Here is a 25,029-nt window from a genome sequence, read left to right as displayed (position 1 = left end):
TACCCAGACTGTTTGTTTGTTTCCTCTATGTTTTCGTCTCCACAGAAGGAGCAAAAGCAGACAGTATTTTCTTTTCATAGCTAGCTAGTTTGCTTCGCTCCTGAAGTCCTGTTTTGACACACCTGTCAATCACGGGATTGACACAAAGTGGTTGAGCTCGGGTCTGTAGCTCGGGCCTCTCTGATTGGTTGAGGGGCAGGTCTTGGCCGGAGAATTGAATCAGAGACAGTGAAAGTCTACGGAGGTTAGTGATCTCTGCAGGTTAGCGGAGGTGGTGAGGCAGGTGAGAAACTGCATGAAGCAGCACTTGGTAGTTTTATTAGTTCTTTGTTTGTTTTGATTTTCCCATTTCATTATGAGGTATAATTTCAACACGCACAGTACCTCGGAGGGCCATCATTGTTGAGGATTACTGTAACCCTGTTGCTGTCATCACTGTGGAGTATAAATACATCATGTGCGCGTCTCGAAGACATTCGCGTATCCTCAGTGATCCACCCACACACCCGCACAGGACTTTAAACACTTTTCATTCTAAAATGTTTGTTAAACTTTACGGGTGGCCAAAGTTACCAGGCATTTTATGGTAACTTTATCACCCACTTGTTGAGATTGAAGAGTTCTAATGAATTTTATTTGTGCGCTGTATGCTGAGGGTATGATGAAAACACAAAGCGACCAACCCAGGTAAAGAGGCACACATTTCCTTTAACAGATATTTAAAGAAACTTGCTAAGGTTTTCATTTTTAAAATATATTTTATTAGAAGGAAACAAAATGTTACATTTCGATATAATTTTTTGATTAGAAACTTAAATTCAATGCTGCTTGTCTTGTGTTATTACAGCTGTACTTCTCACATTAAATCTGATCTTCAAACATAATTAAAAACACAGCCTTATATTCACTGATCTAAACAAACAGTCACCTTTCTTTGCAATGTTAATGCAGACCCAACCCTGGCATTTCAAATACTTGTATTAATCAAAATACATCATTAACAGTAATTGCAGCGATGAAGGCACCAGATATGCAGTTTGATTTGGTGCCATCTTTTACCATGGCATACAGTAGTTGACCAAATGAAGGAATATGATGAAGCCAATATTATACGCAAAACGACATAAAATGGCAAAACTGTTTATCCAGAAACTAAACTCTCATTAATTAAAACAAAAATCTCTCTATCTGAATTATTTCTGTTAGATTGATCAACTGAGGTGTATGAAAGCAGTAAGACACTCCAGGCTGTTCAACACAGTTCAATGTCCGAATGCCTAGAGGTGTTGTTGTTACAACCATATCTGAACACCCTGGAGTGTCTTACTGTGCTATTAAAATGGCATCCCCTTCACTCCTCCCAGAGTGGACTGGTCCAGTGAATCAGACAGTGGTTCTGAAAGTTCTGAGCTGTGCTGCCATGGTGACACATCAGCACAGGGTGGAATAGTTGCTAGCCAATGAGACTGCTTCCTCTATTCTTGCCATTTTATAAACCTCATTTAAACCCATTTATAATTAGAAACTGAATACTTGCCAGAGATGAAGGTAATTTATCTAGGTAAGCTCAAGATTGAGCAAAGACCAGTAAAGATTCCCTGGATTCATCATGCCAACAGCAGACTGGGTCTTGGTTTTATCCAAGCAACAGCAATATGGATACAAAATATGACTACATAGTGAATATATTACAGCACTCTTCCTCCACAATCAAGAAAACTGTTCAGTATATATTTTTACGTTTTGGTCAACTACAGAAACATCAACTCATAACAATTATATACAGCGCTCCTCTTAACAACTGTGTCTTAAATGGTACACAAGAACCTTTTTATTTTATTGTGTTACATGTTCCCATGTGTTGCTACAACTGTTTACATAAGGTGTGTGTACTGTTTTAATTTCTTTTTTACATTTTGACCACTTTAAAACTTTTACATTGCATTCTCTGCCTCAAGATGGCTTCACATGTACCCGCATGGCCGTTGCAGAACTACATTTCCCATCATCCTCCTACTCACTGGTAAATCCATCTCAGTTACGTATGTGAGCAGGAAATCTAGTTCTGACAGGTCCATGCAGGTACATGTGAAGCCATCTTGAGGCAGGGAATGCAATTTAAAAGTCTAAACAGGTGCACAAAATGTAAAAAAAAAAAGTTAAAAAATTAAAACAAACACACAACTTAAACGGTTGTTGCAACACAATACAATAAAAAGGTCCTTATGTACCCTTTAAGACCAGATTTTAAAATGGGAAATGAATACAAAATCAACCAAAGGGACATAGAAATTAAACAGCTGACCCATATTTAAAATAAAGATTAAAACCACACACCTGATCTAAACATAATAATCATTAAAACATATTTAAAAAACAAACTCATACTGAATAAACCCAAGCACCCTGACAAGTCATTATTCTGCAAAAAAAAAAAAAAATCATGCACTTCTTGAATTTGTTTAAATGCTACCAGAACTTTTAATTAACGATATATATATATATATATATATATATATTATATAAATAATATATTATATAGATATATATATATATAGAGAGAGAGAGAGAGAGAGAGAGAGAGAGAGAGAGAGAGAGAGAGAGAGAGAGAGAGAGAGAGAGAGACAGACAGACAGACATGGATTATTATATAAAAGGATCGCGCAAAATCAAAAAAAGTTGGCAACTATAAAATCAGTGGGGTTTGGTGCCACCTTATTCCTGAATCTTGCAGTGCTTCAGGTCTGGCGGGCCAGATTACAAGGGGTGAGGTGTTTGTTTAATCTAAAGTGTGAAATTCAGACGGGATATGAGGGAGGAAGTTGGGCTCTAATTCGAATTCCTGCCACTGCAGAACTCTCAGCATTGGAATTGAAATTCGTGTTCCTGATCCTGCATAGACCGCACCATTGGCACCATGTTATTTTATTCTGGGATTGTTATTTTCACAGCAACACCTGAAATAACAAAAACACTGCATTACGACAGGAGCGAGCCGAGATAGAACACGTGAAGGACACACCAATGAAATCATTAATATTTAACATGTAGCCGACTTCGAGTAAGTAGTGGGGTTCCAAAAAATATAGTGGCACGCCCCCACGTGTTGTATAGCTGTTTAAATAACCTACCTGTTGTTGTTATTATAAGTGTAAAAAGTTGTCAGGATGTTAACGATGAAAATAACAATGACAGGTAGGTTATTTAAACAGTTGTAGCACCACCTGGGGATATAAGACACTCTATCTTTCGGAACCCTGCTACTTACTCTTTAATGGTATAGCAAGTAATATGGTCAGACTCTCTGAAGCAGTGTTTGACCAGGAACAAATTACAATCCAATGATTAATGATCCCTATATTAAAGATTAAAATATAAAAAAATGACCTTTTTTAAATAAATAGTTGCAAAAAAACCTAGCACTTTTAATTGGACATACCAGAATCATCAGAGTTAGACTTGCTGGAGTTAACAGACTCGGTGCTACTGTGGCCAGATGAGTCACTGTCGTTTTTCTGCAGATTTTTGTTTTCTGGAAAGAAAAAACAAAACAAAAACATAATTCACATACTAAACAGTACAACAATTCTTAAAACACTTCCCAAGTAAATCTTTATCTTTACTTGGCAAGTCAGTGTTTGCTGTTGCTACAAGAGAAACAGTGATTAAACAGTGAGACACCTGAAGGGACGAGAGCAATGGACTGCTATGCAGCTATGGCCAAAAGCTTAGCAAAAGCTAGAATTTTAGGACTGAGAAAAAAAAAAAAAAATGATATGAGCATAATTGAGATCTTTTATTTAACTACTTTTAATCAAAGAAACTACAAAATGATATCACAAAAGTCTACCGGAAGCCATAATAGTAGTAGAGTATTTCATGTCAGATTTTGAAGTATCACATTTTTCTTTTTTCTTCAGTTTTTTGTCAAGTATAATAAAATAAATAAAATATGCTTTTAATACATAGTTAGTATTACATCAAATGAAGACTAAGAGAGCATTTCAAAAGGAGTTTATTTTGGACAACAAGTAAACACGTCTCCCTCCCTGGTGCATGTATGCAGAAACGGTAACGTAGGAGGTGCACTTAGCTGCTACAGCCTTCATCAACATTCGTTTGGAGAACTAAGAATTACCATAATCTAATGCATTCGGATATTATAGAAACGAAAAGACTTTTTAAAAATGTATTCTATATTATTTTTCTCTGTACAGCTGTTCCCAGCACATACTTTACTTTAAATAGATTTTATTTCACATGCCCCAGAAAACGGTTATATTTTACAAATTCGGTCATATTCAAAAAAAGAAAAAAAAATAAAAATCAGGAAATTAAACATTTCATAACAGCAAACTTAGTTCAGATGTCATTCATTATTCTTTCCATTCCTTCAACAGAGAATTAGTAATCGATATCGGGGAGGGTACTAATCACAGCCCAATAAATATGTGATTTAAAAAAAAAATAATAATAATTTAGTCGCCAATTTGTTTACCCAGTTTGAAATGCCCAATTGTTTATATATCCTGGTTCACCGCTGCAACCCCCCCCCCCCGTAAACGGAGGCTGAAACACGCGTCCTCCGAAACGTGTTCCTGCCAAGCCGTCACTTTTCACACTGCGGATCCACAGCGAGGCCACCAGACCTACAGAGCCTGAGGACAACGCGGCTCTGATGGCCACAGCGGTCGCTGGTGCGCAGTTATCCGTGGATTCCCCTGCCGACCTATGCCCTCCCTGCCCGGGCGGCGGTCGGCCAATTCTGCGGCGCCCCCTAGGTACCCCTGATCACGGTCGGCTGTGACACAGCCTGGATTCAAACCAGTGATCTCCAGGCTATAGGGCGCATCCTGCACTCCACGCAGAGCGCCTTTACTGGATGCGCCACTTGGAAGCCTAAATCTGTAATTTTAATAAATTTACTGATCAATCATATCAATCCATAGCCATAAGAGACTGACCGATTGGTTTAATAGTGACTGGCACAAAAGCTGCCAAATAATAACCAAGTTCAATAGGTCACCCATTAGATCATTTTGAGAATATATTTGAATGATTAGTTTCTGTAACGACACTGCATTCCAGCGGAACGCTAGTGGACTGTGTCACAGTGGATGGCATTTACTATCTGTGAACTTTAATTGTTGAATTACTCTTTAATGGTATAGCAAGTAATATGGTCAGACTCTCTGAAGCAGTGTTTGACCAGGAACAAATTACAATCCAATGATTAATGATCCCTATATTAAAGATTAAAATATAAAAAAAATGACCTTTTTTAAATAAATAGTTGCAAAAAAACCTAGCACTTTTAATTGGACATACCAGAATCATCAGAGTTAGACTTGCTGGAGTTAACAGACTCGGTGCTACTGTGGCCAGATGAGTCACTGTCGTTTTTCTGCAGATTTTTGTTTTCTGGAAAGAAAAAACAAAACAAAAACATAATTCACATACTAAACAGTACAACAATTCTTAAAACACTTCCCAAGTAAATCTTTATCTTTACTTGGCAAGTCAGTGTTTGCTGCTGCTACAAGAGAAACAGTGATTAAACAGTGAGACACCTGAAGGGACGAGAGCAATGGACTGCTATGCAGCTATGGCCAAAAGCTTAGCAAAAGCTAGAATTTTAGGATTGAGAAAAAAAAAAAAAAATGATATGAGCATAATTGAGATCTTTTATTTAACTACTTTTAATCAAAGAAACTACAAAATGATATCACAAAAGTCTACCGGAAGCCATAATAGTAGTAGAGTATTTCATGTCAGATTTTGAAGTATCACATTTTTCTTTTTTCTTCAGTTTTTTGTCAAGTATAATAAAATAAATAAAATATGCTTTTAATACATAGTTAGTATTACATCAAATGAAGACTAAGAGAGCATTTCAAAAGGAGTTTATTTTGGACAACAAGTAAACACGTCTCCCTCCCTGGTGCATGTATGCAGAAACGGTAACGTAGGAGGTGCACTTAGCTGCTACAGCCTTCATCAACATTCGTTTGGAGAACTAAGAATTACCATAATCTAATGCATTCGGATATTATAGAAACGAAAAGACTTTTTAAAAATGTATTCTATATTATTTTTCTCTGTACAGCTGTTCCCAGCACATACTTTACTTTAAATTGATTTTATTTCACATGCCCCAGAAAACGATTATATTTTACAAATTCGGTCATATTCAAAAAAAGAAAAAAAAATAAAAATCAGGAAATTAAACATTTCATAACAGCAAACTTAGTTCAGATGTCATTCATTATTCTTTCCATTCCTTCAACAGAGAATTAGTAATCGATATCGGGGAGGGTACTAATCATAGCCCAATAAATATGTGATTTAAAAAAAAAATAATAATAATTTAGTCGCCAATTTGTTTACCCAGTTTGAAATGCCCAATTGTTTATATATCCTGGTTCACCGCTGCAACCCCCCCCCCCCCTAAACGGAGGCTGAAACACGCGTCCTCCGAAACGTGTTCCTGCCAAGCCGTCACTTTTCACACTGCGGATCCACAGCGAGGCCACCAGACCTACAGAGCCTGAGGACAACGCTGATCTGATGGCCACAGCGGTCGCTGGTGCGCAGTTATCCGTGGATTCCCCTGCCGACCTATGCCCTCCCTGCCCGGGCGGCGGTCGGCCAATTCTGCGGCGCCCCCTAGGTACCCCTGATCACGGTCGGCTGTGACACAGCCTGGATTCAAACCAGTGATCTCCAGGCTATAGGACGCACTCTGCACTCCACGCAGAACGCCTTTACTGGATGCGCCACTTGGAAGCCTAAATCTGTAATTTTAATAAATTTACTGATCAATCATATCAATCCATAGCCATAAGAGACTGACCGATTGGTTTAATAGTGACTGGCACAAAAGCTGCCAAATAATAACCAAGTTCAATAGGTCACCCATTAGATCATTTTGAGAATATATTTGAATGATTAGTTTCTGTAACGACACTGCATTCCAGCGGAACGCTAGTGGACTGTGTCACAGTGGATGGCATTTACTATCTGTGAACTTTAATTGTTGAATTACTCTTTAATGGTATAGCAAGTAATATGGTCAGACTCTCTGAAGCAGTGTTTGACCAGGAACAAATTACAATCCAATGATTAATGATCCCTATATTAAAGATTAAAATATAAAAAAATGACCTTTTTTAAATAAATAGTTGCAAAAAAACCTAGCACTTTTAATTGGACATACCAGAATCATCAGAGTTAGACTTGCTGGAGTTAACAGACTCGGTGCTACTGTGGCCAGATGAGTCACTGTCGTTTTTCTGCAGATTTTTGTTTTCTGGAAAGAAAAAACAAAACAAAAACATAATTCACATACTAAACAGTACAACAATTCTTAAAACACTTCCCAAGTAAATCTTTATCTTTACTTGGCAAGTCAGTGTTTGCTGCTGCTACAAGAGAAACAGTGATTAAACAGTGAGACACCTGAAGGGACGAGAGCAATGGACTGCTATGCAGCTATGGCCAAAAGCTTAGCAAAAGCTAGAATTTTAGGATTGAGAAAAAAAAAAAAAAATGATATGAGCATAATTTAAATCTTTTATTTAACATCATGTAATCAAAGAAACTACAAAATGATATCACAAAAGTCTACCGGAAGCCATAATAGTAGTAGAGTATTTCATGTCAGATTTTGAAGTATCACATTTTTCTTTTTTCTTCAGTTTTTTGTCAAGTATAATAAAATAAATAAAATATGCTTTTAATACATAGTTAGTATTACATCAAATGAAGACTAAGAGAGCATTTCAAAAGGAGTTTATTTTGGACAACAAGTAAACACGTCTCCCTCCCTGGTGCATGTATGCAGAAACGGTAACGTAGGAGGTGCACTTAGCTGCTACAGCCTTCATCAACATTCGTTTGGAGAACTAAGAATTACCATAATCTAATGCATTCGGATATTATAGAAACGAAAAGACTTTTTAAAAATGTATTCTATATTATTTTTCTCTGTACAGCTGTTCCCAGCACATACTTTACTTTAAATAGATTTTATTTCACATGCCCCAGAAAACGGTTATATTTTACAAATTCGGTCATATTCAAAAAAAGAAAAAAAAATAAAAATCAGGAAATTAAACATTTCATAACAGCAAACTTAGTTCAGATGTCATTCATTATTCTTTCCATTCCTTCAACAGAGAATTAGTAATCGATATCGGGGAGGGTACTAATCATAGCCCAATAAATATGTGATTTAAAAAAAATAAAAAAAATTTAGTCGCCAATTTGTTTACCCAGTTTGAAATGCCCAATTGTTTATATATCCTGGTTCACCGCTGCAACCCCCCCCCCCCGTAAACGGAGGCTGAAACACGCGTCCTCCGAAACGTGTTCCTGCCAATCCGTCATTTTTCACACTGCGGATCCACAGCGAGGCCACCAGACCTACAGAGCCTGAGGACAACGCTGATCTGATGGCCACAGCGGTCGCTGGTGCGCAGTTATCCGTGGATTCCCCTGCCGACCTATGCCCTCCCTGCCCGGGCGGCGGTCAGCCAATTCTGCAGCGCCCCCTAGGTACCCCTGATCACGGTCGGCTGTGACACAGCCTGGATTCAAACCAGTGATCTCCAGGCTATAGGACGCATCCTGCACTCCATGCAGAACGCCTTTACTGGATGCGCCACTTGGGAGCCTAAATCTGTAATTTTAATAAATTTACTGATCAATCATATCAATCCATAGCCATAAGAGACTGACCGATTGGTTTAATAGTGACTGGCACAAAAGCTGCCAAATAATAACCAAGTTCAATAGGTCACCCATTAGATCATTTTGAGAATATATTTGAATGATTAGTTTCTGTAACGACACTGCATTCCAGCGGAACGCTAGGGGACTGTGTCACAGTGGATGGCATTACTGTCTGAACTTTAATTGCTGAATTAATATAACACTGTATTTTTGTTATCTGTTATCATTTAATCATAGTGGTTAAGTTTACCTTACCACCCTGTTTATGTTAAGTTGAAGTCACATTTCTAAACACTGGGAACTGTACATTATTTTTTGTTGTACAAATTAAATGCATTATTTTGTATGTGTGACTAGTCATGTATTTAACATGTAATTTGTTTGTGTGTTCAATTATATTTGTTAAAATGTGTTAACAGGAAAATTAACAGGAATTTGTATGACCTCTTCTCAGTTGAGTGGAAATTATCTCTAATTTGTAATAGTCTATTAATAAATATTAAAACCATATTAATTATTTTCATAAAAATAAATATAATCATGTTTTCATCTGCAGTATTTCTCACCCATGCTAATTATCCTAATCACAGTAACAGTTAGCACAGCTAAACCTTTACAGTGGCTCTCAAAAGTATTCACCCTTCTTGGACTTTTCCACATTTTATTGTGTTACAACATGGAATCAAAATTGATTTCATTAGGAGTTGCTCAAGCTCTGTCAAGTTGGATGGGGATCATTGGTGAACAGCAATTTTCAACTCTTTCCACATATTCTCAATTGTTGAGGTCTGGGCTTTGACTGGGCCACTCCAGGCCATTGACGTTTTTTGTTTTTAAGCCACTCCAGTGTGGCTTTGGCTGTATGTTTGTGGTCATTGTCCTGCTGGAAGATGAGTCTTCTCCCAAGTCCCAGGTCTCTTGCAGACTTCAGCAGGTTTTCCTCCAGGATTTCTCTATACTTTGCTGCATCCATTTTGCCCTCTATATTTATAAGTTTTCCAGGCCCTGACGCAGAAAAGCATCCCCATAGTATGATGCTGCCACCACCATGCTTCACTGTAGGGATGGTGTTCTCAGGATGATGTGCGGTGTTAGGCTTGCGCCAAACATAGCGCTTAGCATTGAGGCCAAAACGCTCTATTTTGGTCTCATCAGACCATAGCATCTTCTTCCACTTGGTCTCAGAGTCTCCACATGCCTTCTGGTAAACTGTAGCCGAGATTTGATGTTAGTTTTTTTCAACAATGGCTTTCTTTTTGCCACTCTCCCATAAAGGCCAGTTTCCTGGGCTATTGCTGCCGTATGCACAGTATCTCCCAGCTCAGCCGTGGAAGACTGTAACTCCTTTAGAGTTGCCACAGGCCTCTTGTGGCCTCCTTGTCTAGTGCCCTTCTCACCCAGATACTACGTTTTTGAGGACGGCCTTTACTAGACAGATTCACAGTTGTGCCATATTCTCTCAGTTTCTTAATAATGGACTCTACTGTGCTCCTGGGGATATTAAATGCCTTGGAAATGTTCTTATATCCTACCGTCTTTATGATGTAGTTTTTGTTAGGAAATGTACTAACCAACTGTGGGACCTCCCAGAGACAGGTGTATTTAACCTGAAATCATGTGAAACACCTTAATTGCACACAGGTGGACTCCATTCAATGAATTATGTGATTTCTAAAGACAATTGGTTGCACCAGAGCTTATTTAGGTGTGTCATAGCAAGGGGGGTGAATACTTATGCAATCAATTATTTTCAGTTTTATAGTTGTAATTAATAGAACAATTTGTAGATTTTATTTTTCACTTTGACATTATGGACTTTTCTTGTGTTGATCAGTGGCAAAAACTAATTAAATCCATTTTGATTCCATGTTGTAACACAATAAAATGTGGAAAAGTCCAAGGGGGGGTGGGGGTAAATACTTTTGAGAGAAACGGTGCCATAGAAAAATGCATTGCAAACTTAATGCTGCATGCTGAAGCAGTGTGTTAAGGTACAACATATTAAACATGGTAAATGCACAGGATTACTACTGAAAAACTGCAAATTTACCATGGTAACTGAAAGCTTACAGTTACAGTATTATGACATGTTTAAATCAAAAAGCAAGCGTTTGTCAAGGAGTGATGTAACTGAAAGCAACAAGACTGTGATACTTACCACTGGCAAGCAAAGGCTGGGCTGTGAAGACAAAACAGGAGTTTTTAAACATTAAAGCAAAATGTTGGTTCACAACAATTTCATTTCTTATTTCATTCAAGAATCAATGCAAATATCTTCTCAGTCAATGTAATGCCTCAATTAGGACCTATTTAAGTATGAATCTATTTCCAATAAAATAAAAATGGTGAAATCTATAATATTCTCCCAAATCCACCATTTTCCCCCCAATAAGACAGAAGTGGTGAAATACTTGTACCTGCAGACTGAGGAACTTTGCTTATTGGTGCTACAAGAGAAACAGAGTGACAGGCTGTTATTGCACTGAATAGACTGTTTATTCATAAAACAATTAGCCCAGCACGTGAATATGAGCAGTAAATCATGTGTATCCATTTCATAGCAGTCACAGGGGGACAGGGACGGAATTCAAACAAGATGTATTTAACAAATAAAGGCAAACGGCAAACTACAACAGACAGTCAAAAAAGAGGTATGTGCAGTTGGGTTGTGGATTATGTAATTTGAGATACATTTTTACAGACAGGCTCAAAGTTATGGTTCAGTATACTGTATCAGTGCACAGCTACATCCACACTGTTCCAATAGCAGCATAAAGGAAACTACTGCGTGGCTCTTCCATTATAAAAGTTTACCATAGTATTTTTTGCACAGTATACTTGTAGCTTTGCCATGCCCATCCCATGGTTATAGTATGCATGTACCATAAAGGCCCTGTGAAAATTGCAGAAATCTTCTTTAAAATCCACATCAGTGTAACAGGTAAAAAATCATATTTTGCAGAAGGTGCACAGAACTATTTTATAAATTATGTGTACAAATGTTTTTCTTTTTAAAACATCAAATATAGAGATAAATGCACTGACATCATCAAAATCAACATCAAAGTTATTCAAGCACTTTACTATAATAGCTTGTGAAACTGTGTTGTAATTAACAGCCTGTAGGTAAAGTGTATCTGCAAGGACAGCTTTCACTTCTAGTACGTCAGAATCATGATCACCATTTAGGTCTTGAAAAACAAATACAGTGTGTAACCCATACTGTTGGGCATCAGTATGGGTGACCACTGACAAGGAACCAGAATGTTTTACCAATTCCAGTGCTGCATGGTTTTCAGTGGACCTTTGAAACACTGAAGTCACTGTTTTTTGTTTCTTTACAAGTAAAGCAGTCGCAGTACTGCGCTGGATTTCCACCTTTTTCTTTCTGTGAATACTTGACTCTAAATGCCTATCAACCGTCGATTCTCGATTGTGATCTACAGTAACATTGCAGGACGTACAGACGCACTGACCTCCATCGCTATGTAAAACTCCTGCTGGATGCTGCTTTACATGACATGCTGCAGACACATTTTTAGCCTTTTCAGAGACTTCCATTTTCTTGTTTACAGTGTGTAGTATTTTAATTTCCCGCCTAGACTGCATATAGTCACATGACATAATCACTGCCCAGCAAAGCGAATAGTACGCGCTGGCACACAGCAGAGATGTATAGTTTCGTTAATGTGATTTTTTCTTTTGTGTGTGTGTGTGTGTGTGTGAAATACAAATAATATATTATGAAAATGTATTTTAATTTCTTAAAAATATTGCAAAAAATTGCGGTATTGGGCTAATTTTACGATTTTACACAGGGCCTCAACCATTTGCCATGTTTATTAACCATTTCAGCTACAGGATGTACGCAGGTGCGTCCAAAAGACAGAGCACTTGCAGTACCATGCTGGATCTGTGTACGTCAAGGTTTGCGACAGGGGGGCGGGGGGGTTGTCTAGTGACAATAGCATTCGTCACAAACAACCCTTGCATCTGTGAGTCCATTGACAATGGAAGATACAGCAACAAACCATTGCGTCTAATTGTGTATATATAGTACTTACTTTCATTTCGGTACAGTTTATTTGCAGTATTATTTGTTTACTTGTATTTTATATTGGTATAACTTGTTATTATTGCAAACAAAATATGTTAACATATAACAATTATTCAGAAACCTGAAGTACAGAGTTTGATGTGTGACCAGGGTGTTTTGAAAACGGAAACTTTGGTCTAGTTCACCAACAGAATAAGCAAGATTGCTTGTAAAGACTAAATATGTTTGTTTTTTTTTTTTTTTTAAACATTAACTGTTGTTCCAACTGATTAATCAAAAGTGTAAGTTGCACAATTTTTTTCTGAAAAAGAAAAACACACATTAATAGAAAAATTAGAAGTAAAATTCCAAGTCACTTTTTAAAAAGTTTTGTAACTTTTTTTTCTTTAAGAAATAATTGTGCTTGGAAAAGTCCAAGGGGGTGAACACTTTTGAGAGCCACTGTGCCATAGAAAAATGCATTGCAAACTTAATGCTGCATGCTGAAGCAGTGTGTTAAGGTACAACATATTAAACATGGTAAATGCACAGGATTACTACTGAAAAACTGCAAATTTACCATGGTAACTGAAAGCTTACAGTTACAGTATTATGACATGTTTAAAGCAAAAAGCAAGCGTTTGTCAAGGAGTGATGTAACTGAAAGCAACACGACTGTGATACTTACCACTGACAAGCAAAGGCTGGGCTGTGAAGACAAAACAGGAGTTTTTAAACATTAAAGCAAAATGTTGGTTCACAACAATTTCATTTCTTATTTCATTCAAGAATCAATGCAAATATCTTCTCAGTCAATGTAATGCCTCAATTAGGACCTATTTAAGTATGAATCTATTTCCAATAAAATAAAAATGGTGAAATCTATAATATTCTCCCAAATCCACCATTTTCCCCCCAATAAGACAGAAGTGGTGAAATACTTGTACCTGCAGACTGAGGAACTTTGCTTATTGGTGCTACAAGAGAAACAGAGTGACAGGCTGTTATTGCACTGAATAGACTGTTTATTCATAAAACAATTAGCCCAGCACGTGAATATGAGCAGTAAATCATGTGTATCCATTTCATAGCAGTCACAGGGGGACAGGGACGGAATTCAAACAAGATGTATTTAACAAATAAAGGCAAACGGCAAACTACAACAGACAGTCAAAAAAGAGGTATGTGCAGTTGGGTTGTGGATTATGTAATTTGAGATACATTTTTACAGACAGGCTCAAAGTTATGGTTCAGTATACTGTATCAGTGCACAGCTACATCCACACTGTTCCAATAGCAGCATAAAGGAAACTACTGCGTGGCTCTTCCATTATAAAAGTTTACCATAGTATTTTTTGCACAGTATACTTGTAGCTTTGCCATGCCCATCCCATGGTTATAGTATGCATGTACCATAAAGGCCCTGTGAAAATTGCAGAAATCTTCTTTAAAATCCACATCAGTGTAACAGGTAAAAAATCATATTTTGCAGAAGGTGCACAGAACTATTTTATAAATTATGTGTACAAATGTTTTTCTTTTTATAAACATCAAATATAGAGATAAATGCACTGACATCATCAAAATCAACATCAAAGTTATTCAAGCACTTTACTATAATAGCTTGTGAAACTGTGTTGTAATTAACAGCCTGTAGGTAAAGTGTATCTGCAAGGACAGCTTTCACTTCTAGTACGTCAGAATCATGTTCACCATTTAGGTCTTGAAAAACAAATACAGTGTGTAACCCATAGTGTTGGGCATCAGTATGGGTGACCACTGACAAGGAACCAGAATGTTTTACCAATTCCAGTGCTGCATGGTTTTCAGTGGACCTTTGAAACACTGAAGTCACTGTTTTTTGTTTCTTTACAAGTAAAGCAGTCGCAGTACTGCGCTGGATTTCCACCTTTTTCTTTCTGTGAATACTTGACTCTAAATGCCTGTCAACCGCCGATTCTCGATTGTGATCTACAGTAACATTGCAGGACGTACAGACGCACTGACCTCCATCGCTATGTAAAACTCCTGCTGGATGCTGCTTTACATGACATGCTGCAGACACATTTCTAGCCTTTTCAGAGACTTCCATTTTCTTCTTTACAGTGTGTAGTATTTTAATTTCCCGCCTAGACTGCTTACTGCCCAGCAGTTTCATTAATGTGATTTTGTGTGTGTGTGTGTGTGTGTGTGAAATACAAATAACAATTATGAAATCATGTATTTTTACTTGTGAAGAATGTTGCAAAAAATTGCGGTATTGGGCTAATTTTACGATTTTACACAGGGCCTCAACCATTTGCCATGTTTATTAACCATTTCAGCTATAGGATGTACACAGGTGCGTCCAAAAGACAGAGCACTTGCAGTACCATGCTGGATCTGTGTACGTCAAGGTTTGCGGCGGGGGGCGGGGGTTGTCTGGTGACAACAGCATTCGTTACAAACAACAAGCCTGGCAGTGACACTGACCCCCCAGCGCTGGAAACTGAACAACAAGCCTGGCAGTGACACTGACCCCCAGCGCTGGAAACTGAACAACAAGCCTGGCAGTGACACTGACCCCCAGCGCTGGAAACTGAACAACAAGCCTGGCAGTGACACTGACCCCCAGCGCTGGAAACTGAACAACAAGCCTGGCAGTGACACTGACCCCCAGCGCTGGAAACTGAACAACAAGCCTGGCAGTGACACTGACCCCCAGCGCTGGAAACTGAACAACAAGCCTGGCAGTGACACTGACCCCCAGCGCTGAAAACTGAACAACAAGCCTGGCAGTGACACTGACCCCCAGCGCTGGAAACTGAACAACAAGCCTGGCAGTGACACTGATCCCCAGCGCTGAAAACTGAACAACAAGCCTGGCAGTGACACTGATCCCCAGCGCTGGAAACTGAACAACAAGCCTGGCAGTGACACTGATCCCCAGCGCTGAAAACTGAACAACAAGCCTGGCAGTGACACTGATCCCCAGCGCTGGAAACTGAACAACAAGCCTGGCAGTGACACTGATCCCCAGCGCTGAAAACTGAACAACAAGCCTGGCAGTGACACTGATCCCCAGCGCTGGAAACTGAACAACAAGCCTGGCAGTGACACTGATCCCCAGCGCTGGAAACTGAACAACAAGCCTGGCAGTGACACTGATCCGCAGCGCTGGAAACTGAACAACAAGCCTGGCAGTGACACTGATCCCCAGCGCTGGAAACTGAACAACAAGCCTGGCAGTGACACTGACCCCCAGCGCTGGAAACTGAACAACAAGCCTGGCAGTGACACTGACCCCCAGCGCTGAAAACTGAACAACAAGCCTGGCAGTGACACTGATCCCCAGTGCTGGAAACTGAAACAACAAGCCTGGCAGTGACACTGATCCCCAGCGCTGGAAACTGAACAACAAGCCTGGCAGTGACACTGATCCCCAGCGCTGAAAACTGAACAACAAGCCTGGCAGTGACACTGATCCCCAGCGCTGGAAACTGAACAACAAGCCTGGCAGTGACACTGATCCCCAGCGCTGGAAACTGAACAACAAGCCTGGCAGTGACACTGATCCCCAGCGCTCTACGTTTTCATGAGATCAAGTTTTCAGAAAACAAACGTATTTGGAAAACTGAATCAGAAAATTGTTTACTTGTATTTTATATTGATATAACTTGCTTGTTATTATTGCAAACAAAATATGTCAAAATATAAGACTGATTCAGACACTGGAAGTAAAGAGTTTGATGTGTGATCAGGGTGTTTTGAAAACAATAACTTTGAAAGAAGGTTTTATTTTGAAAATACGAATATGATGATGATGATGATGATGATGATGATGATGATGATGATGATGATGATGAAGACCTGGAGCTGAAACCATCATTTGATTTTGCAGCGGAGTATACAGCAAATAGAGCACCACACTCCGCCGTTCATCTCTGCATGCCTTCAACAGAGCACCACACTCCGCCGTTCATCTCTGCATACCTTCAACAGAGCACCACACTCCGCCGTTCATCTCTGCATGCCTTCAACAGAGCACCACACTCCGCCGTTCATCTCTGCATGCCTTCAACAGAGCACCACACTCCGCCGTTCATCTCTGCATGCCTTCAACAGAGCACCACACTCCGCCGTTCATCTCTGCATGCCTTCAACAGAGCACCACACTCCGCCGTTCATCTCTGCATGCCTTCAACAGAGCACCACACTCCGCCGTTCATCTCTGCATGCCTTCAACAGAGCACCACACTCCGCCGTTCATCTCTGCATGCCTTCAACAGAGCACCACACTCCGCCGTTCATCTCTGCATGCCTTCAACAGAGCACCACACTCCGCCGTTCATCTCTGCATGCCTTCAACAGAGCACCACACTCCGCCGTTCATCTCTGCATGCCTTCAACAGAGCACCACACTCCGCCGTTCATCTCTGCATGCCTTCAACAGAGCACCACACTCCGCCGTTCATCTCTGCATGCCTTCAACAGAGCACCACACTCCGCCGTTCATCTCTGCATGCCTTCAACAGAGCACCACACTCCGCCGTTCATCTCTGCATGCCTTCAACAGAGCACCACACCCCGCCGTTCATCTCTGCATGCCTTCAACAGAGCACCACACCCCGCCGTTCATCTCTGCATGCCTTCAACAGAGCACCACACTCCGCCGTTCATCTCTGCATGCCTTCAACAGAGCACCACACCCCACCATTCATCTCTGAATGCTTTCAATAGAGCAATCACCCCACCATTCATCTCTGAATGCTTTCAATAGAGCATCACCCCATCATTCATCTCTGAATGCTTTCAATAGAGCAATACACCCCACCATTCATCTCTGCATGCTTTCAATAGAGCAATACACCCCACCATTCATCTCTGAATGCTTTCAATAGAGCAATCACCCCACCATTCATCTCTGAATGCTTTCAATAGAGCAATACACCCCACCATTCATCTCTGCATGCTTTCAATAGAGCAATCACCCCATCATTCATCTCTGAATGCTTTCAATAGAGCAATCACCCCACCATTCATCTCTGAATGCTTTCAATAGAGCAATCACCCCACCATTCATCTCTGAATGCTTTCAATAGAGCATAACCCCATCATTCATCTCTGAATGCTTTCAATAGAGCAATCACCCCACCATTCATCTCTGAATGCTTTCAATAGAGCAATCACCCCACCATTCATCTCTGCATGCTTTCATTTCATCTCTGCATGCTTTCAATAGAGCAATCACCCCACCATTCATCTCTGAATGCTTTCAGCATCACTTGTCCAAAAATAAATATTTTGTTACTATTCATAAAAAATACATATCAAGTGTGTGTCTTGCTTATTGTACTGTTTTACTGACACACAGGGGCGTAACAGGTTCATGGAGTTATATATATTATTGATTTATGTTTTCTTTTCTTTCTAATAATTTTTTTTAGCAATTTCAGGGGTAAAAATAGCAATTAAGTATTTCAAAATCTGATACCTTTATTTTTAAATCTAGAGTTGAAAGGGTTACTATGCTTTACCATGCCTCACTATTCATTCACTGTGCTTTTACACTTTGCTAAGCTTTACTATAGTAAATGTTGAATGCAAACTACATAGGAATGTTTTATTCTGTTTACATGAATTACCTGTAAAATAGGAAATTCAATCAAATATAAACAAGTAGCTATGGTGATGTCACCAATAAATTATGCAAATGAGTACCATACAAGGTTCGAAACCTTCCTTCGGTCATGTGTTCCGAACCTCCTATTGTCCAGCAGTTTCACCCATTCCAGGTTTTAATACAAGCTTGATTATACTCAGTGTATAGGTAACAAGTTCAGGTGTGTTAATTAAACTTCTAGTGAAACCAGGAATGAATCAAACTGCCATACCATGGTAGACTTATTAAAATCTAAAATCCTAATAGTTATTATTTTGTTATTACTTTATTATTTATAATATTTTTTTACTGTGTAGTCTTTGATAAACAGACTAAGAAAGACTAAGAACCATCTGTTTCTCTCCCTTCCTTCTATTTCTGTCTACAAATTATTCTCTTACCAGATCTCTTCTTGTAGATAACGAAGCCGACCACTGCACTGGCAAGAGCAATCAGAATCCCAGCCACAATCCCAATCCCAATCCCAATCCCAATCCCCCAATCCCAATCAAGATCCCTTCACCAGGAACGACTCCATCTTCACAAGACAAAACGCACAAAGAGGGACAGGGTCAGTCAGTCACACACTCCCTTATACAAGTTTAATTTTGCACAATACTTTTCCCATGGTTATACTATGCATTTACCACAGTTTATCATGCTTTGTATGCTTATTAATATACTTTACCATACCTCGCTATTCTTTACCATGTTTTAACTGTGCTTTATTGCACTTTGCTGTTGCTATAGGAAACTTTTACAAGGGCTGTTACACCAACAAAACAGTAAAATATAAATCAATACAAACATGTTTAAAAAAACAGTTTAAAACCGCACTAAGAAGCCATGTCCTCTGGTGAGTGACTGATAAAAGCACAGAAGCTAAACGGCTGATCAGTGACACTGCATTCTGAACTTCGCTGCCTGACTTACAGTTTTTGATAAAATGATCAGTTCCATCTATTTAAAATGCATTGAACTCTAAATGCTGTCTCTTACCCCAGTCGGTAAAGAGCGGTTCTGGTAAGCTGCCGTGCAGCACTTCACAGGAGTATCCCTTTCTCTCCTCTGGGTCGATCTCCAAACTCGATCTCAGCTGGAAGGTGTTGTCGTTGTTAGGCAGGGCCCAAGTGGAATTCATCTCGTCACCAAGCCTCTGCCTGTCCTTGTTCCAGTGAATGTGGATTGTCTTGGGATAGAAGCCCGTAGCCATGCAGGTGAGAGTTAGATTTTTTTTGTCTTTGACTGGCTTCGCAAAAACTGTTACTGCAGGCCTGTCTGTTCACCAAGAAATAAAACCAGAACAATGCATAGGTTAGATTAACAATGCAGTTTAGATTAACAATGCCCAGGTTACATTAACAATGTCCACATTAGATTAGAGATGCCCAGGTTAGATGAACAATGCAAGTTAGATTAGCAATGCACAAGTTAGATTAACAATGCAGGTTAGACTAACAATTCACAGGTTAGATAAACAATGTGCAATTTAGATTAATAATGCACAGGTTAGACTGGCAATGCAGTTTAGATTAACAATGCCCAGGTTATATTAACAATGCCCAGGTTACATTAACAATGCCCACATTACACGAACAATGCACAGGTTACATTAACAATGCCCACATTATCTGAACAATGCACAGGTTAGATGAACAATGCACAGGTTTCATTAGCAATGCACGTTAGATTAACAACACACAGGTTAGACTGCAACCACACAGGCGTATTTGCCCAGAGTCCTTTGTAATAAGCTCAAAATCTGGAGTGCTGGTGTTGCCGAGGGTCAATGTTAATACACATTTTCACTTTTCTCTGGAGGTGGGGTCAATCTGGGAGGCTTGGTGGCGCTAGTGGGTTAGTGTTAATGGACTAGACTAGCCTTTCACCTTCTCTGGAAGCCTGGGTTCCTGGGGGGCTAGGGGGTGTTAGAGGGTTACCGTGTATCACTATAAAAGGCTCTCTACATACAAGCTCCCATTGTTGCTGACGAATGATAATGGGAAAGATGGTGTTATCAAAATTGAATTACAATAGCATGCAAATTAACATTGTTGGATTTTCACTTTTATTTCATTCTCTTCAGACTCCTGTTGCACATGAGGCCATGCTGTTATCAAGCAGGTAAGCACCCTCCATGTGTAAGCGCTGGCACCTATTGGGGTAATTATACAGTAAAGATAACTCACTATAGGACTAGCCTTTCCCCTTTCTTCGGGAAGCCTGGGATCGCCTCTGTAGTGTTATGCGTGACTGTGAGGTCTCTTACCAGAGCGATAGATAACCCTTTCTCCGTAGCCCAGGAACTTCTTAAGCCAGGATATGCACTCGTTCTCCAGGTAGCCCTTGGTGTATTGGTTCAGAATTTTCTCATTGTCCCATTTTTGTTTGGTCGCGACGGCTGGCTGCATGGGGGCCACCCACTGCAGGTCATTCTTGTCAAAGGACAGGAAGTCCTTCCCATCGTAGCTGTACTGGTCGTACCCCTGCACCTCTTTATTGTTGTCCTCGTCCAGCGTACAGCCGTGCATCCACTGCAGAACGTGTGGGCCTGAAATCAGAGACAACAGCTTTGTTTCAGCATTAACGCCCAATGCAGCCAATGTGCACTGAATACCATGAATGTCCCTGTCAGGAGTCCTGGCAGGGGAAATTCACAGGAAATACGTACAAGGCTTATGGCATCTTCAGAGTTCGTTCACTGTCTGTGCAAGTTGTCTATCCACAATAGAATATCTTTGCTATACATCACTACAAACCTTGTTTTTGTTTTTGAGATCAGTTTATATTTGTTGCTCACAATGTATATTTCTGTTCAGTTTTTTTGAGGTTGTGAAAGCATTGGTCACACACGTGCACCTAAAACTAAATTGATGGTCACACCAACAACTTTTCTGGTTGTACATGCGACCAAATTGGGCTAAAAAAAAGAAAAAGGATCCTCTGTGTCACTCACTTTGTGTTTCGTTTAACCTTCTCTCCAAAATCCTGACGTTGACTTTGAACCACTGCTCCTTGCTCTTGCGAGACTTCGTTCCTTTATTCCAGTAATCCGGTTCCATGTTTTCCTTCATCCAGGTCTGCTTGGACTCTTTCACCTGACTGATGCTGTCGTAGTAATCAATCTGCATGTCATCCAGCAGACCCATGGCTATGAATTCAGGAAACCCATCCTGGGGTTTGGACATGGCCGTGTAGATATACCTCAGAGTGTGGGTTTCTGAGAAAAAGAAACATAAGACATTGAAATAGGGAGACAGAAGGGTTACGTTTTTACAGGGATGAGGCACAGTGTTTACAATACTAGTCATGTGAAAGTGTTTTGCCTAGTTCATGCATAGTGTTCAGTTCAGTACGTTGCTGACAGATATGAACACCCTGTGTTTAATCAGTACTGTTCTTGGTAAGTCTACCATTCTCTATCATATCCATGAGACCCAGAAAGCAGAGCGCTCCTCTTGCTGGTTTCTGATCTCTTCCTCTTCTAGCACTTCATTGTTTATTAGGGGTGTAACGATTAAAAGTGCATCAATGAATCGTGATGCTTTCTTTACACAACTTTCTTTCTTTTGCAATAGAGGTATGCATCGTCACCAAATGGCTTCTTAATGAAGAAATAACTGTTTTATAGTTTTACATTCTCTCCCCATCATTTATTTTTTGTCTTTTAACAATTGGTCCATCATTACATGATCACTAGATCTTATTTTGCATCATACAGTAGCCCATCAGGACTACTACGTGCGATGCACAGCGTATCGTAACCTGCATATGTATTGTATGATGACAGTGGCAGTGTAGCGTTACACCCCTATTATTTATGCACATCATTCATTTCTCTATCTAGTAAAATTTGCAAAGGATCTGACTCTTTTGTACAGTGGTACTGGCGCTATGCTTTAGTGTGAGAGGTCCCGGGTTCGTGTCCGCCCTCCGCCTGTGTGTGGACTGCCTCGCCCCGGGTGATGCACCTGCCTGCGATAACTGAGATCGCTATAGTGTTTTCAGAAGCAGCCCCAGTTTTTGAAAAGAGATGTGTTTTTAGTTGGTACAGTGATGATCCAGGTTAAAAGTCAAATAGAGAAGTTATAATAAAAAAATAAGCTGGACAAACATTACAGTTACCACTCATAATTGCATTAACATGCCTTAAACACTAGTCACAGGTATACAGTAATAATGTAATAAAAGAAACTAAAAAATATGATTCACCGCATTTGCCAAAGATACGCCGTTTGATGGATAGTTCTTGTTTTTATGTTTTTTTTCTAGAGTTGTTTTTCGTTTGAATGCTTAAAAAGCAGCAGCTGTGCGAGTGCAATGAGAGCTGTAGCTGTATATTTTATAATGGTTTTTTTTATATGTTGTTTTACTATATCTTTGTAAATAAGTGTAGAATTGTTTTATTTTCCGCATGTTTTGTTCTTTATATTAATGAAAGTCAAGGATGAGAAATTTGGTAGAATGTTGTTTTTTTTAGTGTGTCAATTAAGTACACCATACCCAGAATAACTATGGAAATGCGTTTTCTGAATGATTAGTAAGTAGGGGTGACGTTACTCTGTGTGTGTGTGTGTCTATATATATATATATAGATCTGAAACCCGAGATGGAATTGTTTTCCAGTAACTCACTGAAGAGGCCCATCTATTATTTTTTCTATTATACACGGATACCCTTGTGATGCTAATATTAAAGACGAAGTTCAACAAAACAGTTTGGGTTGTTTTATTTAATAGTGTTTTTAGTGCTGTATATACGTTCTATGTCGTTATCCGTTCAGTTTCTCTGAGATACTAATGATCTCGATTTTGTTGATCATTGACGAAAATTTCTGTACTGTGGGTGTTGAGTGACTGAAAACCAGCCATTTTGTGTTTGAATTGAAAGTGATGGTTTCGAGGAGTCGAATAGGTCAAAGTTCAAGTATATTTTCCTCTAGAGGAACGATCACTTTATGACGTCACTATGCTAACTGTAATATGTATTTAATTAATTAACCTTGTGACTGTTTCATTACAGCTGTTTACTATTTTACCATGTGGTGAAGTTGGAGTACAATAACTACAGGTTCCATAACTAATATTACATTGTAAAGAAAATCCCTTTAGTTTACCCCAGGCTAGCTAAGGTAACAATTTATTAAAAAATTATACTGTTAAAAAATACCTCCTAAACGTAGAGAATAATAATAAAAAAACGTTTTCTTTCCTTTTATCGTATAGTTTGTGATCTCACAAAATTTTGTTTTAACTTCTGTTTCAAATACATTTTTTAAAGCACTTTAAGGCAGTGTGGTAAAACTGATCATACGATGCTTGTCTGTGGGGTGACTTCTGGCAAAAACCGCTGGGGGGAAAGTGGTTAATGCAGAATACACTGAACTACTGTGCTTATTACATTGGCTGTTCTCTTTTTGAACGTTATCTCTTCATATAAAAGGTATCCAAAGGTCGTCTTCTGGCTTTATCTCGCTGTTTACTCTTGTGCTGCTGGATGTTTTATAACAATCTTAACTGTGCGATTATGATTAAACATTTTTAAAACGAATAATCATATAAAGCAGAATGTTTATAAAAACAATATAACCACAAACATTTAATTAAAAAATAACTGCTGTAAAAACCAGTGACTGGGGCAAATTACTGATAACGAATATGTAAAAAAAATAAAAATGAAATACTGTGTTTCAGGACTCGTTATGGCAACAGTTTTACAAAAATGAAACAAAGCAAATACAGACATACCTAAATAAATAATAAACCAGATATTGCATACCGACACATGTTAAATTAATCAATACAACTTCTAATTCTCGTCTGTGAGAACTTTGCAACAAACAACAAGACCCAAGAGATTATCGTTGGGTGTAATAAAGACAAACCGTATAATACAAGGATATGAGATTATTCAGTTAATAATTATAAACATAAAACAGTAGGACATTATGCATTACTGTACAATACGCATATTAATAAACATTAAAGGACATATTAGTTTAAATACTTTAGGATTTTTCTTAAGTTACAATAATTTACTTTCACTTTCTAGTATGACTTCCTACTACGCAACAGATGTTGATATAATCACAATACTTACCGGAGCTGACCGTCTCAAAAACACACAAAAATGACACAAAAATGATCCACAACATGATGAACATACCATAACCAGCAGAAAACAGTGTCAAATTAACTGTGAATGCCTTATTTTACCACTTTCTGTCTCCCTGGTGCTCATATCACAGCTTCACCTGGTGTGATGGCAAACTTCACCCCCCCCCCGCCATCATGTGACATGTCGGCGTTCTGTTGCTATGTGCGTCACTACTTTTGCTCCCCTGGGAGTTCACTGACGCTGTCGTACAATTGTCTACACAGCGAAACGAAACTGAATCAAACAATTAATTTTTTTACACTAGAAATCTGTAATACTGTGGGGTTTTTGTCCCTCAAAAAAGTACATTTACCAATTGATATGGATAATTTGAGAGCAGTACATCTCAAGTACATTTGTTTTGAAAGGTAAAAAAAAAATTGAAAAAACAGAAAAATAATATAAACACATGACGGCTCCGTTCAACAGACAGTGCAGGCCCGGCGAGTGCAGGCCGCCTTGG

General features: G+C 39.1%; 1 pseudogene; it reads right to left on the bottom strand.

Annotated features, from left to right (window-relative positions):
• Positions 1 to 2,573: 2,573 nt before the first annotated feature.
• Positions 2,574 to 24,669, bottom strand: LOC121299063 (annotated as a pseudogene).
• Between the last annotated feature and the right edge of the window lie 360 nt (positions 24,670 to 25,029).

This window comes from Polyodon spathula, chromosome 24 (genome assembly GCF_017654505.1).
Source record: "Polyodon spathula isolate WHYD16114869_AA chromosome 24, ASM1765450v1, whole genome shotgun sequence".
NCBI classification, from domain to species: Eukaryota; Metazoa; Chordata; class Actinopteri; order Acipenseriformes; family Polyodontidae; genus Polyodon; species Polyodon spathula.
This window is presented reverse-complemented; position numbering and strand designations above follow the sequence as displayed.